Below are 18723 nucleotides of genomic sequence, written 5' to 3'. Positions count from 1 at the left end.
AAGTTCTGAGAAGTTCGAAATGACAAATAAAATTGACCTATAAATTTGTCAGCCCGGGTTTTAAGATAAAGTGTAGAGTCCGGTCGTATTCTTACCTCGATTTGTCGACTTTCTTGATGCGCTAGGCTCCACGCGTTCTGTAATTATCAAAACATTGCACAATTATGTAAATCACGCAGTTTTAAACGGCTAATTACTAACATAAGACAACCTTAGTATAGCTGGCCTAGGGGAAAACGTGATCATCTTCGATTTTTCAGTGCATTTTTGTAATTGTTTCGGTATCACTTGAAGTTGCCAGCTTGACAAAATGATGAAAACTGCCAGTTACAGCTCAAACCAATTCAGTAATTTATTGATAAAACTGCATGTTGCTGGGAGGGCATCACAGCTACAGCACCAAAATTCATTTCGGTAAAAATGACAACCTGAGAATAACTTGCTTTACTCGCGAACCTGATCAGTTTATATTTTCTCGCTTCATTTGTAATTGGAGAAAAGTTGTATAAAATGACTCACTTCACAAAATTACAAAAAACTGCTTGTGACTAGCAGGATACAATTCGGTAATTTGTGACTGCGACTGCCAGCTTCGGGAAGGGGCCGTTTTGTCTCGCCGGCCACGTTCTTACTATCCGAGCTTATTTTGTGAAGCTGTACGTGGACGTTTCATGACTTCTTTTCACAACAAACTTTTACTTCACCTTTCTGCTTCTTGCAGCCACTTGTAATTCCTGTCGACACTGGAGTGGCTACGTCCTCCCATACGCCCTGCAGTGAAGAACTTGTGATATCGTCTGATGCGTCACTATTGTTCACACCTGTCAACAATCGCAATTTGGATTTTGTTTGTTTGGCCGTCACAGAACGTTTCACGTAGATCAATGTGGCGACGATTGCGTAGCTGCGCAGGTGTGGTTTCGATGGAGGAAATTAGGGACAGGCTTGACTTTCAGCATAAATGGTAGTACGTGTGGCTTCGGAGTGTGTGTGCTTGGTTGTCTCACAAGTGACCTAAGACGAACCAGTAGTATGCTGCAGCTCTAAACCACGGGGTCTTTTGAGGTAAATGAATAGATTTGCTCCCGAAGGTACCGCGCTGAGCTAGGACAAGGCCGCACTCTCGAGAAGCTAGTATGTGATTGGTCTATCTTGTGGTTTGGCTAAAGTAGCGAGGAATGTAAAATTGGCTCTCCATGAGCGCTCCCAGGTGCGGGTCCTTAGCAGTGAACGGTGAAATTACAGAGAAATGCGAAGATGGCTGCTCGCTGTAAATGCCTGGCTAATACATCAGCAGGTATATTTTGATGGTTGTGCTTAGTCCGGTGCCTCCAGGTCACCAATTTCGTAGGCAGGGCAGGCCGTTGTTAAAAAGGCGGTCCTCCCGCACCAACAAGTTTGCACGGCACATATGGCCAATGGGCCACCGTAGCGCAGAAAGAAGAAAGAGGCACATTGCTGGCGTTCGAGCCTAGGAGCCAAATTCCTTCTTTCCTGTTTTCTTCTTCCTGCGTGACAGCCTAGCGTGAGAACGCTGCTTCTGAATAAGCTGCTACACAGCAACAATTACCATTTTAGCTTCGCGAAACCATTTAATGGAGTTCTTTAGTCAATATGGTCGCTCAGTCAATGTATTCAGAAGGCGATCTATTTGCCATGACTCTTGGTGGGACGAGAGCCTCGGAACTCTCGCACCGCTCCAGTCACGTTCTTTCACAATATAGAGATTATTAGACGACGCAAAATCAGTAGAAGGTTAACTGTAACTGCACACCATTTGATAATGTGGTGTGGGGCGCATTGTGGACATCAGGGTTGTGTGGAAAAATTTCTCAGTTTGAGTAGCCGCCGTGTTCCCTCTAGTATTAGTATTTCCAAAACTTAGCACAGTGATCTCACTAATTTATTCAGTGGTACGGTGATATCTTTTGTAAGTAGAACCACGGAAGCGCACTGAAAATTCATCTGCAGCCTGGGTTGAGGGGAAGGGTTAATGACAGAAAATGTGTTACCTGTATGAGGATCGGTATTTTGTCAGTAGAAGGCAAACCACGTTTATGTTTTGATTTCTGTTAGGAAGTTTTCAATACAGGAGGCGACCGTCTCCACTAAGAAACATCGCAAGGGAAGTTGTGGGTCGATAAATATGGTTTATTAGTTACACCTATTATTTGTAAGGATTGGGGCTGATTTTTCAGAAGCCGGCGTGGAATATGTGATAGAGGTACAAGAGACCGTGCTATCCTGAGTTGTAACCGCCGCCATAAATCTCGATCCACATGGCATTAAGGCAGCGCATGTTTCAGTGCTGGATAAATTTTTTTGGTGGGCTTGGAATCTCTGTTGACGACCACCTGTGGACAGGTCCGAGTGTCTTGTTCAGCTGTGAAACGTGTATATGTTGGCTTCTAAAATTGAGGCAAGGGAAAAAATTGTTGAAGGGCTCGTGATATGTAGGTCATTGAGCAAGACGAGGTGACAGGGCATGTAAGTACTAGCCAATCGTGTGCTTGACATGTGGTCATCGATATTTCAGACACTGTGATCTTCAGCCTAAGTTGGACGAGTCTCGCTGTAAACGTTGCTGGACATACCTTTATGGGTGTTTTGCGAATGAGGCATGCAAGAATGCTCATATCGCATTTGCGAGGGGAGGCATGGACAAGCACAGGGATTTCCAAAGGTGAAGGGAGCATCAAATCAATGATAAAATTTTGCTTCTTCTACCTTTGGTGCTAGCTAAACTGAGGTGCAATGGGCGACTTGATTGAATGCCCTAGAGACCTGGGTGCAGCGGTGTAGCCCTTAGTTGGTTACATTAGGTACAAAGGTCGAGCAAATTGACAAAAAGGCTGAAGCCAAAGAGGTGCCCATCTCATTATTTGAATTGTTTACTATGATCCTCGCAAGTGCAGGAGACGGGGGAATTCAGACGTGTGTTTGCAATGTACCGGTCCAAGATGCTTCGGTGCGTTCCAATATTGCCGACCCGCCCTGAAATTCATTACACCGGTGGTTTTTGCCCAAATCACATACACCTACTGGCTCAGACTGATTGAATTTTTACCAACAGTGCTGTTTAGGCCGACGCCAATCCGCCCATGTAACCAAAAGCCCTGAAGCCTCAAAAACAAACTTGTGAAAACGTTCTGCTCATGTATAGCTAGTACTTCGGTGTCGTAAACTTTGGGGGACCGAGTATTGGAAGAGCCGGGATACAGAAAAAAAACGTGCGATACCGGAAAAACAAACACGGGACGGGGTGGGGTCTTTCTTGTCGAGCCTTACACTTATAGCTAGACAGGTCTTCATATCGCTGCCTAGTGTATCGGTAGGGGGCCCATCGGCCAGAGCTTGACCAAGGCTCCGACGGCCACCGTTTGTCTTCCAACATTCACCTGAAACCTCATTCGCACGTTTTGTTACAGCGTACGTGTGGGGGCTTGCCATTCCTGGTGTCTGCAATACCGTCACGTTGTATGCACGAGATTTCCCGGAGGGGGGGGCGGCGATGTGGAAGGAAACCCAGGGACAACCATATGCTCCTCTTATACACAACTGCTCCTTTTGTCATGGCATGTTTTGAGGTAATTTAAATAATTCAAGCTTTCTCTATGACAGAAATGAAACCAATTCAAACAACAGTCTCCCAAACCTATAAAATGTTAGAAAAGAGTACCCAGAGGCGTGATAAACTGGAAAATGTTTATCTAGCCGTTGGCACACTTCAAGCAGACTTCGAGGACATCGGTTCTATTGCTGTTAAGAATTAGGGAAAAATAATCTGAAATGACGTGCAGAGTTGACGAATCAAACAATAAGGGGGAATGAAACAAACATATTTTTGGGCACAACAAAACCTAACGTGAAACCTCGACCCAGTCCGAGGAACTAATTATAAATTCATTTAAGGATACCCTCAATATAGGGCTAACTTCACGCAGAATTGAACGCCTGCAACGACTCGTATCTTTTCAACATTGCAAAAAAAGGCCGATAATTGTAATGTTCACGCAATGGAAAACTAAAAACCTCAATCTTTCTAACGCAACTGAACTGTTAAAAACTACATACCGCAAAAAGCAGGGTCACGTCCCGAACACAAACCTGATGCAGCAGCGTGTTGCTGCGTTTAGCATAGCTCAGCCTCTACCCTATACGATTGCATACCGAAAATTAACGAACGATAATGTCACCTAACTTTTTGATGCGTTTATGCAAGGGGTAGTAGCGTGTACCCCGTGGCTAAATACGGATGCCCCAGCACAGTGCAACGCCAACTTTATTTCACACATTTATGCTAACATTCCAAGCCTATTGCCCAAATTCGATGCCCTGCACAGCCTGATTCAAGCACGCGATTGTAACATGCTTGCGCTGGGGTTCGGGGCGGCTTCCGCTACAGAGGATCTCCCCCTACGGAGCTTTTAAAGAAAGGCAGTCGTTACCAGCTGAATGGCGAAAGGTCAGAGTGCATTGGTTTTCACTGAAAACGTACATGAGAGGCTCCGCAACAGAAACCTCCGAATGAACAGGCTTGGCGTGGTCAACGGCAGCGACTTCACGTTGGCCCCGCACGCCGATTATGATGGTCTTGTTATTACTTCCCAAAACATTGAAAGGGCCGTCGTACGGCGGAGTGAGGGGCAGCTTCGTTGTGTCGTGTCAAATGAACACATGTGTAGCTGAGTTCATGTCGGGGAAAGTGAAAACCTTTCTGTTGCGGGCGATGTGAGGTGCTGTTGGCCTGAGTTGCGCCAGCCATGCGCGCAGCTTCTCGATGTGGTCGCAGGCTGCTGGGGAGGAAAGTGTCTGGTAGGAGAAGAATTCTCCCGGGAGAGGCACTGTTGAACCGTACACCGTTTCCCCTGCGCTGAAGCTGGTCTTTCTTTACCGATCAGCGTAGGCAAAGAAGAACAACTGGGAGCTTTTCCACTCAGTGCTAGCGATCGAGTTTCTCTGTAAGTGCAGCTTTGAGTTGTCTGTGCAATCGCTCAACTATTCCGTTGCTGGCGGGGTGGTAGGCGGTTGTATGCTTCAGCCTCTTGCTGAGGAGAGTCCAAAGCGCGGAAAAAAGATTGCTCTGGAATTGCCGTCCTCGCTCAGTTGTCATGCAGGCAGGGCAGCCAAAGCGGGACAATCATATCTGAATAAAGGCCTGTGCGCCGGTCTCAGCTGATATGTCCGCAATTGGTATAGCTTCGGGCCATCGGCTGGATCTGTCGATGCATGTGAGTAGTTTAGGGCGGTAGCGGTCCTTGACAGGGCGGTAGCGGTCCTACAAGGCCGAGCTAAACGTGGTCAAACCGTGACTCAGGAGTCCAAAATGCCTGTAGTGCAGCCCGAGTGTGGCGAGTCACCTTCACTTGCTGACACGTTTGACATGTCCGTCCCCAACGTCGTACGTCCGTGTTGACTCCGGGCAAACGAAGCGTTCTGTTATCAGCCGCTGGGGGGCGCGGACACCTGGGCGGCTGATGATGTATAGAGTGTTGAATACCACTCGGCGAAAGTTCAGCGGGACCAAAGGTCGTGGGGTTGTTTGGGAGGTATCACAGGTTATCGTGCTTTGGGCGTAGGGAAGTGCAACCTCTGAAAGCACAAGTGAAGATCCCCCACCTTTCAGTCCCGTCAACCTAGTGTCCTCCCGTTGAGCCGCGTTAACCACATCAAAGCCCAGAAATGTTGTGCCGGACACGTTGACGCGAGACAAGGCGTCGGCTGCTTTGCTTTCGACCCGGGAACGTGGCGGATGTCTGTAGAAAACCTAGAGATGAATGAGAGCTAATAAATTTCACGTTCTGAGTAGGAGGAACTGTTGTTGTTTAATAAGTAGGTTAGGGGCTTGTGGTCTGCCAAGATGTAGAACTCACGACCTTCGAGGAAGTAGCGGAAACGCCTCATGGAACAACAGATTGCGAGCATCTCTCTTCCAGAAGTGCTGTACCGTATATCTGCAGGCTTCAGGCGTTTCAAAAAGAAGCCCAGTGTCTTCCACTGTGCACCCTCCTGTTGCTGGAGCACTGCTCCGACCGATGTGAGGGAAGCGTCCACCACAAGGCGTGTAGGAGCGTCAGGCAGTGGATGAATGAGGAGGGTAGCCGCGGCCAGCTCGTCCTTAGCCTTCTAGAAAGAGTTCTGGTGTTCGTCAGACCAACAAAATTCTGGTGCATATTGGTCGTCTCGGCGCAGCAGGTCGGTAAACGGCTTGAGTACTCGAGCACAAGACAGAATGAACCGCCGGTGGAAGTTTAATAGCTCTAAGACCTCTCTCAGCTTGCTGAAAGATGTTGCAGCAGGAAACTTCTTAACGAATTCCACGCTAGATTACGATGACATAATGCCTTCAGCAGTGATGTGGTGGCCGAGGAAGTTGAGAGCCTCGACACCAAACACACACTTTCGAAATTTCAACACCAGACCGTGCTCATCCAGACGCTGAATGAGCTGGCACAGGTGCTGTTCGTGCTCGGTAGGAGTTCTGCTGGCCACCAAAATGTCATCCAGGTAGACAAAGACGAAAGGACGACCTCGGATGACCTAATCCATGAACCTTTGAAAGGTCTGTGCTGCATTTTATACCGTAGGGCATATGAACATACTCAAACAGGCCGAATGGAGCTGTTAATTGTGCTTTTGGTATGCGGTAGTATGCCGCTACGAGGTCGATCTTGCTGTATATTTTTGTACCTACCAGCCATGCACTAAAATCGTGAATGTGTGGCAGTAGACACCGGTCTGGTGTTGCCGATGCGTTCAAGGCTCTGTTGTCACCGCTCGGGCTCCAGTCGTCCCCGTCGTCTTTAAGCACCATGTTCAGTGGCGTTGAAAGGTTGCTGGACAAAGGGCGAATAACGTCCAGCTGCAGTATATGCTCGAACTCACTGCGTGCAGCTTGAAGCCTGTTTCTGGACAGCCGTCGTGGTCGGGCGGTGTCTGGCGGCCAGGTGTTGACGATGTGGTCAGTCACGTTATGTTTCACCGGCTTTTCCGTTTTCTGTGGCTTAGTGAGAGAAGGGAATTCAGTCAGGAAGTGGTGGTAGGCAGATACTGGCTGCAAGGCGCAGATTCCCGATGAGCAGATGTTTGACTCCAAACCACGTACTTTGAGGGATTTGTTGTTATCCTAGATGCAACGGTCATGTACGCTCCCATCCAGGTTGAAGTGCCTCAGAAAGTCTGCTCCGAGTATGGCGAAATTAACGTCCGCTACCACGAAGATCCAGCGAAACAGGCGCCTGAGTCCAACCTCTATTGTCAGCGAGCGAAAGCCGTACTTAGCGATGGCAGTGTTGTTCACCGCCTGTAGCGAAGATATGTTCTTGCTACGTCGGCGATCCTCGGAGGTTGCCGGGACAATAAAGATTTCGGCTCCTGTTTCGACTAGCAGGCGCGAGTTGCTCACGCGGTCGACTATGAAGAGCAGGCGGCTGGGTGGAGGGCCGATGTCGTAAGCCGCCGTTAACGACTGGCCGGAGCTTTTTCGGAAACAAGCAAGGTTGAGTTAGCTAGCACCCATGCCGAAACAATGGTGTACCAGTAAACTCCGTCCTGTCTATCTCGTGACTGGCTTCTCTGGGAGGAGCTTGGCTATCTTGAAGAGGATTGGTTGCGTGGTTGCTCGCCCTGTTGGGGAGTGCCAGAGAGCAAAAGTTGCTGCATGGTCTCGGTAAGTTGCTGCACTTCCACCAAGTAGTTGCCGCATCCGGTGCAGAAGTTAGGAAGGTTGTTTGTCGCCAGCTCTTCCCAACTTAAGAGCTGCTGAACTTTTCTTTTTTCAGGCGCCTAGAGGCGGTCCAGGACCGTGTTCTTGAGGTTGTCGTATGCCCCTTGTGTGCGGGGGTGAAACCAAAATGTCGTCAATAGCGTCGGTAATTTGTGGTTGCAGTCTCAGACGACGTGAAGGTACTTCGTCGACTGCGAGGTGATGTGCCGGAGCAGAAAACGGGCCTCCACTTGACTGAACCCCACTCTTGGATTTTTAGGCCAAAAATTTGGTAGCTTCAGTTCTGTGTCGAAGACTGCCGGCGTGGAGGCAGCAGTGTTGTCGTCGGAGCTCATCGCGGCGTGTTCGTTGACGCGTTGTTCGGGTCACCAATTTTGTAGCATCCCGGAATGTCGGCTGCTGTAGGAGGCGAGAAAGCAGACGTGGAGCTGGTTAGGAGTTTCTAGACAAGACTGTTTATTTTCAAAAGATGCATATGCTGAGAGCGTTCTCCTACGAGGGAAAGAAGGGGTACCCCCACGTCCTTCAAAAGAGAGAAGAAAAAGGCACCCCAAGCGAGCAGACGGCAACGGAGCCAGGACCAATGACGGGAGTCATGCGGACAGCGAGTTATGCCTCCCCCGACGACGACCGTTGAAGAGGGCGAGGGAATGACCCCTTCTCTACCGGTGGCGACGTCCCCAATACGCGTTTTCCACAAAGGCGCACTGTCGTCAAGCCGGAGAGAAAACAAAAGGACTCGCTTGCGCTGAGGTGCCGGGCGGCATCCGCTGCAGTATCATTCAAGTAATTGACTTCTTCAAAGAGACATCATCAGCTGGAGACATCATCAGTGCATAAATTCTAGTTTGAAAAACTCCCTACACTTCTCTGTCGTCATATTGTCGCACATCGTACAGCAATGGCTGTCATCTGAAGTGGTAATACGAAACTGAAAGGTTGGGAAGGTCATTGCAATGACCAATATATGTCCTTCATCGTAACCTGCCAACTTCCGCCCAATATAAAGAACATTCTTGCGCTGCCAAATATTAAAACACAAAAACCCATTTTCAAACAGTAAAATTTCTAACTCTGCACGTTTGTTTTCCCATCGGACTGATAACGGACTTCAGACACACAAGCGGGGCACATAAGTAGCGCTCTACATTAACGACATCGCGGGAAAGCGTCTAGCAGGATTCTATCCTTTTGCTTTTCCCCCGGTCTTTCCCTCATCTCGCACAATATGCGGAAAGAAAAAAATAAACTTTCACTTCAACATAGGCTCAAGCACCAATGACAATATTCCTGTAGATGCCATTTCTTTGATTTGAAAATTCTTTCAATAAATACCACATATACACCTTTTTCTCAAACTTTAGCGGATAACCAGCCACACTAACAACTGAAAAAGATGTTGTTGTCCAACTGGACACAGTTCATTTACTCTAATGATCCGGGTTCCGGTCCACTCAGGCATACCTTAGGTTTCCGGTCCCAGCCCCTTTTACTTTTGATTTATGGTACCACCTATCTGCCAATATCTCTACCAAAACTGGCTTATTCTCCGGAGACTGCGTCATTCTCGTCCTATCAACAGCCCTAATGTCCACGAGATCCTTCAAAATGGTCAAATAACAAGTGAAAACTCGTGCGAATATTTGCTCATGTCTCTTAACTGTAAGCAAACATCTGTTGTCCCTTTCTATCCGAGGATATATAGTCTGGCTCAAAAATTCTTTTTCGCGGCTTCGAAATATTCCCCGTGAATTCCTAGAAATAAATACGAACAAACACAAGACAATATTATATTGCCATCCCACATACCGACTGTTTGGAACTTCTTCCTCTTCAGCGCTGTAGCAGATGACATTCATTATCATCAGTCTCATCAGCACCGACCGAACGGTGGCACGCGCTCGCACTGCACCCGCAGCGAGTTCGATTAAAGCCCTCATTCTCAGTACACGGGTGCTCTCCGCTCTTTCATGGCGGCTTGGCAGCCGGAGGGCCTCGAGGTCCATTACATGGTGCCGGAAACCCGGGATCTCACGACAAGGCCTACCTCATCGACGCCCGGTGACGCGCAAGCCCTTTGAACCGACGCGGTGTCGGCGGCCTTGGCCCAGCATCCCCAGCCGCCAGCTGACTGCCATGCAACGGCTTCTCCGACGTCGCCAGAGCCTCCGCTATCAACTGCACGGTGTGATAACAGAAGCGGAAGAAGAACTGCGAAGGGAGGCAGGACTTTCGGCATCCGAGGTGAGCCTATTGCTCGAAAGAATTGAAATCCTTTACCAGCAGATCAAGAAACAGGACGACCTTATAATTGACGACACGCCAGACAGCCTGCTCGAGAGCGAGGCGTCGGACGCAGGCAAATATGACGACAAAGTCGAGCACACAGAAGCGGCCCTGCGCTTCAGGTTTCAAGACGCTCTCGCATCTAGACCCACATGGCAGCCGAGTTATCAGTCTCCGACTACCAGCAAGGCCAAGTTGCCTAAGCTTGACCTCGTAAACATCGATGGAAGCTGGAAGAATTGGCAACGTTTCTGGATGCAGTTTACGTCGGCCTTGCATAATAACGACGACCTGAGCACCTGAAAAATTCAACTATCTGAACACCCTCGTAACTGCAGCTGCCGCATCGGCCATGTCTGGACTTCAGGCGAGCGAGGAGCGCTACAAAGACGCCATCAACATTTGAAGAAAGCGCTTCGGGGACGAAAGGCTCATCGTTCAAGATCACCTCAGCAGCCTTCTGTACTTAAAACCGCTTTCGTCGTCTGCGAATGTATACCAGATTCGACGACTTTACGATGACGTCCAGGTGCATGTGCGAAGCCTGAAGGCACTTGGCGCGAATCCCACCAGTTATTGCTCCATGTTAAGGAGATCCTGTTCAGGGTGCTGCCACCCTACATGGTGTTGAAGATTTGTGACCGCTGTATCAATCCCCGCCTTCAGCAATGACAGCTAGCTCGACTCAAGGCGAGGGGATCCGCAACACCAGACGACACAGCACGAACAAGATCTTCAGCAGCTTATCGAGTTCATCGACCAACAGGTACACTACCGAGAAGCCGTGGAGCAATATACATGAGCAAGACCTCCGGTCTTCGGTGATGCACGAGAAGAGCCACCTAGACAACAGCGATCTCGGAATGCACACACCGTGTCATCTCTGCAGAGCTCAGTGAACATCCCTCAACGGTGCTTGTTCTGCCAGACGATGAAACATCGTTCCGAGGCATGTGACTGCGAAGGATGGAGCTTTACCCGCAAGAAGCAGCTGCTCGCCAAGGAAGGCCGATGCTTTAGATGCTTCAAGCGAGGTAACTTGGTGAAGGAATGCCGAGGTCGACTGCGGTGCGAAAGTCTGCACGGAAGCACGCAACGAATATGTGCACGTCAGACGCCCCAAGCAGCACCACCGTGACCTCTACACCCGTCAGCCTGTTTTCCCGACTAACTGGCCCTACGGTACTCCTCCAAACTTTGACCGCGACAGTAGCAGGGTCTGCATCCTCGGGACGCCACCGAATTCTTTTCGAAGGCGGAAAGGCAACGCAGTTTTATAACTGCAGAGGCGTCCAAGAAACTAGGATGCGAGTTTTTCTTTCGAAAAGTATGCCTGCTCGTCGCTGCTGAAAATCTAGAAACGCCCGTGCAGATTGAAGCACTTGAAATTTAGGTGATATGGAACGAGCATATTCCTATGCCGAATCACCAAATCATCAAGATGATGGCAGAAATGCAATTGAACGCATAAGTCGTCAGCGCACAACGACTCGGGGAAATGAAAACATCAATTGTTATTGGTGCGGACTAATACTAAAGTCTAGTGGCCAGCAATGTAAAATTATTGACCACGACGCTAAAAGCAGTGGAAGCATTGATACGCTGGAAGGTTCAAGGACGAACGCTATTAGGAGGCAACAGGACTCACTGTGCAAGCGTTACCGTGCTTACCGCGACGGGGAAAGACGAGTTGAAAGTTCTGAACCATCACTGAGTCTTTTAAAGCATCGGCATAAAATACCAGGACTAACAAAGCTCTCACACCAAACTGGTATTGACACGGTTTGAAAAACACTCCCGAAGATGGACGAACGACATGATTGCGCTCCCGCGGAAAGCGGTATAATACCCGGCGGATCATCTTGGCGTTAGGAAGACGGGACCCCACAGCCCAACAAATATTCGAAGCAAACATGCCAAGCACACAAAGAAAATTGAAGAAACGATCCTAACACGTCTGGAAGAAAGAACCACCGAAGTACAACAGGCACTGCCTTATCTCGTTGTCATAGAAAAGGATCACGTTGACGTCGAGGCGAACTGTATTAGAAGAATCTTTTCTCGTATACTCCAATCGTGAAGTTGCGACTCTTTGTCGACGGCGACGATTTATTGCGAGTTTGGGGAAAGGCGTTCAGCAACGACACATATGGAGCACTGTTCCCCACACTTCTGCCGAAGAACGCAAACTTTGCAACAATCGTGACCCAGCAAGCCAATGAAGAGATTCGACATGGAGGAGTACCAGACTTGTTCGCCCAAGCTAACCGCAATTTTCGAATGACACGCATCTGGCAACCAGTTATTATGAAGACTCGACGGGGCTTTCCTTCAGAACGTTTGAGTTCAAAGCTCCTAGTGCAAGAATCGCCTCGGTTCTACAAAGATCGTTTAAATCTCGCCCAGTTCACCTGTTGTCGGGAGAGAGTGTTGGAACTTCTTTCTCTTCAGCGCTGTAGCAGATGACACTCATCATCATTAATCTCATCAGCACCGCTCGAGCAGTGGCACGCGCTCGCGCAGCAGCCGCAGTGAGTTCGATTAAAGCCCTAATTCTCAGTAGACGTGTGATTTCCGCTCTTCAACGGCGGCTTGGCTGCCGTAGGACCTCAAGGTTCCATTACAATGACTATTTATTAGTAAAAACCTATGATAGTAGCACCAAAACTTAGAAAAGCTAATTGAACAATGCATTTCGGAAATTTCAGAAGGCATGCACCTTCATGAATTAACACCAAACTAAACTATCAAAAACGTTAAGATTTGTGCAGAATATCGCAGCTATGTGTATACATTCATAACACTCGCGTCACTCAACTGTCCCTCACTTAAAAAACAAAGCGCATCTTCTCACTTTTGAATTTCGAAGTAAAATCGCTAGACTGGTCCTCCTTCACAAATTACTTCACTCTTTGTCTGATGCATCTGCTGCAATGCCCGCGCATCGCATATCTTCTCGTACTATCCGCCACTACACAGTTTCTTCTGCGCCTCCCCGTACATCTGCACATGCTGGCCCAATTTTCTAAAGACACCCAAGGATTGAAATGACCTTGCGTCCCACATTGATCACACTTCCGGCTACATTCTGTTCAAGGGGCACAATTTGGAAACCCTTTACAAATTCCTACCCATCATGTTACAAGCCCTAATAAGATTTTTGAGGTATAATAAATATTAATAAAATAGATAAATTAATCAACAAACAATTCAATAAAATGAACTCAGCACATGCTCGATTGAAAATAGCCGTTCACGAACAAGGTATGGAGACCAGAGGTTAATATGGAAGATTCCTCACATCCAACTCTGGTATCCTAGGTCTCATTCATTGCCGCAGCTTTGACGAAGTAAATAAAATGATGTAAAAAAATTATTGATAGAAATAACAGTACGTGGAGACAACAGTTGTTAACGACGTTATTGGTGGTTACTGTTTAGTGCCAGATGATTTGTACAGTGCAATACAGGATATTTTTTGTTCCTTGTTTTTCTATTTTTGAAATCAAATCTTTGTTAATTATTTTTTATTCGTGTGATTACGTCGATGCGTTGTCGTAAAAATTTATTTGATGAACGTATTTAAGTCGTTTTTTTCTTTATATTCCCTACTTATGGCTTCCTACATACCCTACTTCCTGATATGCCTTGTGACCCCGATGCTTACTGGATAGTTGCCGTTGGCGATTGCCCGTAAGGCGTACTTGTTTCTGCCTTTAATTATTCCATCCACAACAGTTTGTGTTGATTTGTCATAAAATAGATACAACAACAATTTAGGGTAGGCGCTGAAGGAAAAGGTGGCTCAGCGGTGTCTCGTCAAATCTGAGGGAATATGTACCGAAATGTTGCACCATGCTGCGAAGTTGCTAACTTGGCTTGTGGTTCCCTAGCTCCTAAGTGAAAAAGCAGCTGCTGGTGCGAGTTCTTTGCCTGGCGGTGATAGTAAGGCGCTGCTCGACAGATGTGGTGGACCGCGGCGAGGATATCAGCAACCCTCTTTGCGGCTGTCAATGGGAGGTCTCCGATGACGTGTATAAATTTAGTGTCTTGAGACGAAATGCCGGCCAGCTAGAATTCCCCTTCTAGCAGTTGCTCAAACCTATAGACGGTGTTCGTTGAAACCTTTAGCGGTCAATTTCTTTGCTTGGCAACGTTGGAAAAGGCCACAGACATGGCCAATGCGCCACGGACACGGCGCGGCTTGGGTCACGCCGGCCGACTCCGAAGAAAAAAAAACACCGGCGTGCTTCACCTGCTCCGTTCCTATCCGATTCTAAACGATGGCGTCAACAGAGATGTTATTATTCGCACTCACATTGAACTCGAGGCAATAATTTGCGTTCGGTAGAGTTTGTAACACGAAACACCATCATGTGTTTCACAGTGGCGCTTGGCATAGACAAGTACCGCCATCCCGCGGAGCCCGACGTAACGAGTGACGGCGCACTCGCATGGTTGCCTGCATGCATTCCACGCCATTGAATACCGGCTATATCCCAAGGGAAGCATTAGGTGCCACTGGGTGGGTATAGTAGCGTGGGAACATAATCTGGATTCCCGGAAACTAGGTTCTTTGAATGCACGGCATATTGGAACCATTTCTCAGACTATTCTACACCAATATTTGTCGCGTTGTATGTACAAATGGCCGGAGCAATAATTTTGTACCTTTGGCCATTTTTGCAACTTTAGATTTCTTCCGAGCTTTTTGGGCTTGTGTTTGTGCACTGCAACAAGGCCCATATAACTGATGGCAGCGAGCTATGTTTCAAAGACAGCAAGGCTAAAGAAGACGGGAATGCAGGGAGGGTGAAAAGGACTGCGCAGTCGGTCATCCTGTCTCCGTGTCTTTTTTTGCATAACTATCTTTGCAGTATGTTCTGTTAGCCGCAATCCTCAGAGTAAACCGCTTTGTTCTGTGGCTTTCGTACGTCCTCTGCCATGTCGTCCTTGCATTTTTTTATCTTATTCATTCATTTTATGCATGCGTACCCACATTTATTTGAAAAGATATCTCAGCTTACCTTCCATGGAAGTCAACGGCGTTGCTAGAATAGTACAGTTCTCATAGTCTGTATATAGAAGGTCATAAACGCCAGAACCTGTGTATGAGAGAAAACATTAAAAGAGTAAAAAACCGTTACTTCTTCATTCAACATGTGCCTCTTCATTCTTCAAAAAAAGGTTTCCAGGGGATAGGTTTATTAACTGGACGACAAATTGTGCATATAACATCAATAATTTATATAATAAAATTCGCACGAAGTGTATTGTAACGATTGAGGCCCTAGGATAAATTGGGCACAATTTTATCTAAGGACGGTATTTTTTCGCACGTATGTGCGTTATGCGCCCCTTAAGGCCCGGTATTTCTGTGGTCTTTCTGTGCTAAATATTTTGCTTTTCGTTTTGTCCTCACTCACACCATTTGCTTCGAATTAATCTGTGGAGGCTTATCTAATAATTCTTTCTCAGCACACAGGCCCTTGGTTTGGTATTCTTGTGCATCATCAAACTTTGCATAAAGACGCCAGCCGGGCTGCCTCTGGTCCACACACGAAAACATTCTTCGCCAAGAAAAGCAGTGGGTATATTATTTAAAAACACATTCTCCCATTTCTCCATTATTTTTCCTGCCCTTTTCATCAGTTCTACCTATTATATCTTGTCAAACTGAGGTTCCCATTCACCTAATGCCTCTCTTGAGTATCAATAAGGGAACCACACAGTGCTCTGCGGGTAAGGCATGGGCATCCGCAGGCTTTTGTCTTGAGGAGGGCAAACCAGTTGCAGAGTAGGGGGTGGGGGCCGTGAAAAGAAATAAGCAAAATTGTAGGGATTCTAGATATCATGTAAAAAAAGAAAGCCCTTTTCTGTTTGTAATGGTTGAAAGATTGAGTGTTTTTGAACGCTCAAACCTCAGAAAAAGAAACGATCTGTTACATTATGGTAATCTTTTATCAAACAAAATTAGCCGAGTAACAGGTTTTTGAAAGAAAGTTTTTGCTTCGTCCAAATATCGATGTAAAGTCAAATGATGTTGTGAAGCAATATTACGAAAAATTACAATGTACGTTGTGTCAATCCATTCTTATAGTACTTCATTCGTAAAAGCACCATCCACCGATAGTGCACTACGGAAACTTTAGTTGCCAATGTTACCGCTATTTGCCCCTCTTTTTAATTTTTTTCACAATGCACCGAAAGCATACCACGTCCCACCTAGTGTTGTCGGACATCTTCAAACAAAGCCACTTGTCAGACGCCCAAACGTGCTAAACGAACGCTCGGCCGGGACAACCCGTCGACGTGGGAAGGTTATGGCCGTTTGGACAACCGGAGTGATTGTGGGATAAGCCATTCATCGAATACCAGAAGGTCCACCGGGACTCCATTAAAGTCTGTGTTCATTCCCAATCGACACCAATGTTCACCTTCACAGTCGAAGGGGTAAAAATGGCAGTATTACTTAACTGGCTCGTCCAGCCTCGTCATAAAATCTCGATCGTTCCCTGAATGCATTCGGTCGATGTAAAAGAATTAGAGCCAACGCGGAGTGTCTACTAATGTTTGTTTAAGTAAAGATGGCACAAATTTCAACTATGGTATAAAGATGCTACGCGAATTCTTCCTGAGTTCCAAAGTGTTTGGCCTGTGCATGTCACGTGCAACGATTCGCGGACCCCTAGTTTTTGCGCTATGCTGTTTTGCTGTCTCCGTGTTCACTTAATATAGGTTCGTAAGAGTTCTAGCGATTTTGTTCTATGTTCGCCATTTTTTCCACGAAAAGACGCTGTGCTGCTGAACCTTCACACTCTCCATCCCTCTGTTTAAACTGGATATTTTTAACTAAATTCTCAAAAGGAAAAAAACTGAGTTGGTGCATCCCTTCGTCGGATGTGTAATACCTAGCTTCCTGCAGTGAACCCGGCGGGCCCACTATTACGCACAACATTAGAACTAAAGATGTGCTTTTTGCTTAATTAAGCAACCTAAATATGCTTTACCGAGCACAGGGTCTAAAAACAAGGAAAATAAAAAATTATCCAAAAAGCTGACGGGCAATTTTGTGGGCTATGTTACCGCCGGGAACACGCCGGACGAGGGCGTGTGTCCCCAAAGAATGATGTCGAAGGGGAAATAAATAAATTGGTAACAGATTTAGCTTCCACTAGTATTTAACCCAAAATGAGGCTGTACTCACATCTTTAGAACGGTAAAAACGGAAGCTGGAATATTGTTACTCATGAAGCTTCCTGCGAGAAATTATTTGAGGGGTATTTCCATGGTGGAGGTTGCTCAGGTGCGGCAATATTAGCAGAAGATTCATATGCATGTATCTTCCTAATGATACCCCTTTATCGTTACTGCACTGGTTTAAATATCTTAGGCTTAACATTATTACAATCTTTACTGGCAAAAACACATCGAATACGTCATCATTAATGCACCGCATTCTCGGCTCGTTGCGATGAAACTACTCCAGCACGCATGTGAGCTAAACTAAACCTTTACAAGAGGTTAGTACGCTCTAATCTGGAATACGCATGCGTCATCTGGGACCCCGGTCAAGTATCCCGTACTCTCACTCTTCAAGCCGTTCAAAATCGGGCACCCCGTTTTATTTTGCTTAATTCTTCGCGTCATGCCAGAGTCGCAGCCATGAAGAGAACTCTGAACTTAACCGACTTATCGTTTTTTCGAAAATTCTCTCGCCTTTCTCTTTTTCAAAAAATTTATCATTATAATCCATCTTTCAAAGAGCAGCTTCTCTCTTCCCCCTCCTACATTTCACTTCCTTTCGGTCATCGTTTTAAAGTTGGCGCGCTATTTTGCGGAATAAACCACTACAGTGCTTCCTTCTTTCGCAGAACAACCCAATACTGGAACTGCTATTCCGCTGCCATCACATCCCTCACCGACTCTGCAAAGTTCAAAATCTCCTTTTTGCAACAATTGAAACATTTTGCTTACTTTTTGTTGTATAACGACCACTCCTTTCTGTAAAGCCTTCGGGCAATGAAAGTATTCAAATAAAAAATAAGTAAACAAATAAACAAACAAACAATAAATAAATAGGGGCGAAGAGGGAAGCTTTTCATGACGCTTATGGTCTCTAAGGCATTTTGGTCTCAACATGGCGGCGAATCGCGGGGTCGGAATCGATTATCACATTCCCCGGAAACTCATTTATCTCAGTCATGGTCTTGCATAGCAGCGCGAAAAAAGAAGTGTATGATTTGACCGATACAGCACCTTCTGAGCAAAATGTTTAGCACGTACAAAGCGCAAAGACAGCCTTTCAAGCCCACTTTACACGATCATTGAGACGCTCAGCCCGTGCCGTAAGGCGAGGCGGTCGCAAGGAAAGAACACTGGTGCAGCTAATCCAAAAATAGCCAATGCAGTTCTGTAAATCGCCTGGATTGACAACTTCATTTGATAAAGAAAGTGCTATCTGCAGAATTCGCATCGTCAAACAGAGGGGCCGCAATAAAAATTCTGCAAAACTGATGATAGTCAATTTCAGAAGAAAACAACGAAGCACAACTGGAACGGAGGGGCTGAGGAAAACGGAGGAAGGGTGCTGGGGTGGGGTGGGGAACAGAGGCGAGGGGTTGGCGTCAGTGCCTCTCTTGCATCCCTTTGCCCGACGCCAGTGGCGCAAAGTCGCTCGACCCACCAGGGCTCAGTTCAGAAAAAAACTG

The sequence above is a fragment of the Haemaphysalis longicornis genome, unplaced genomic scaffold, assembly GCF_048455015.1.
Source record: "Haemaphysalis longicornis isolate Haplotype H1 unplaced genomic scaffold, Haemaphysalis longicornis Haplotype H1 scaffold_2, whole genome shotgun sequence".
Taxonomy (NCBI): domain Eukaryota; kingdom Metazoa; phylum Arthropoda; class Arachnida; order Ixodida; family Ixodidae; genus Haemaphysalis; species Haemaphysalis longicornis.
This window is presented reverse-complemented; position numbering follows the sequence as displayed.